The sequence below is a fragment of the Fragaria vesca genome, unplaced genomic scaffold, assembly GCF_000184155.1.
Source record: "Fragaria vesca subsp. vesca unplaced genomic scaffold, FraVesHawaii_1.0 scf0510130, whole genome shotgun sequence".
Classification (NCBI taxonomy): domain Eukaryota; kingdom Viridiplantae; phylum Streptophyta; class Magnoliopsida; order Rosales; family Rosaceae; genus Fragaria; species Fragaria vesca.
In genome coordinates, this window is record NW_004440605.1 from 2,986 (window position 1) to 4,063 (window position 1,078).

A 1,078-nucleotide genomic window follows, 5' to 3' on the forward strand; every position below is an offset into this window, starting at 1 on the left:
TTTCCAAGTGAAAGCCATTAGCGCGAAAGTCCTTAAAGCTCAACAGGGTTCGGTGCCCTTTTGGGGCATAAAGAGCGTCCGTGACGTGGATCATAGTGCCATGAGGCAGAAAAAAGCGAGCGGTTCCACGCCCGAGGATCACAGGGGAAGATCCAATCATTGTCGTCATAGATGATTTACAAGGCACTAACTCAAGAAATAGTTGCCGGTTCCTTAGAATTGTGTGGGTTGATCCACTATCTGCGAGGCACTCGATCTCTCCAAGAGACATACTTACAAAAGAGAGTAGATATATGAGTAAATAGGTCGATATCGAGCTATTTAGAATGATTGAAAAAGCTAAAAGTAGCAACAATCCCGAGAGTGCTAAAAATTTCTCGCGCAGAATGACTTTTCCGCGCTAAAACAGTCATAACTCCTTCGTTAAAATAGATATGGATGAACCGCAAAATGTTCTGAAAACTAGACTCGTAGAGCTTTCTAATGATATAAAGCTCACTGTCTGGTTCGTCCGGAGCTGTTCACAAAGCTCAAACGAAGTGACTGTCCAGGGAGGACAGATTACTGTTTTTTCGCAGATTTGGCATTAGCAAAGTTTTTGAAGCTTGCTGGTGGCATGGAGACGAAAACTCAGCCACAGGGACGTGTTGATGATCAAAGAACCTAGGGGATTCGATGATGGTCCGGTTTTGTCAAGTCTTTAACGTCTTTTACAATACGGCAATTGGAGTAATAGCGTAGAGGGAATCCAAAATCAAAAGCTTTCGGTAACTCCAAATTAAGTATGACCAGGCATGTCCGTGGAGGGTCGGTAGTGCGAGGCACACTTAAACCACTAGCTCCTTAATTTCGGACAATTCTAAGACATCATACTAACTTGGATGAGCCTAGTTGAACAATTGATGATGGAAAATCCGCTATAGGTAAAAGACTTGAACCGGAAAACACGTGAGTAACTCTCCTTGAGAGTCACGGCGCCGTATGTCACCTCCTTTAAGGGAGAGACCGAAGACGGCGTTGATGCCATGTTTTCTAAGATAGATGTAAATCAATTCGAACCATGTAGAGACAAGAAGAA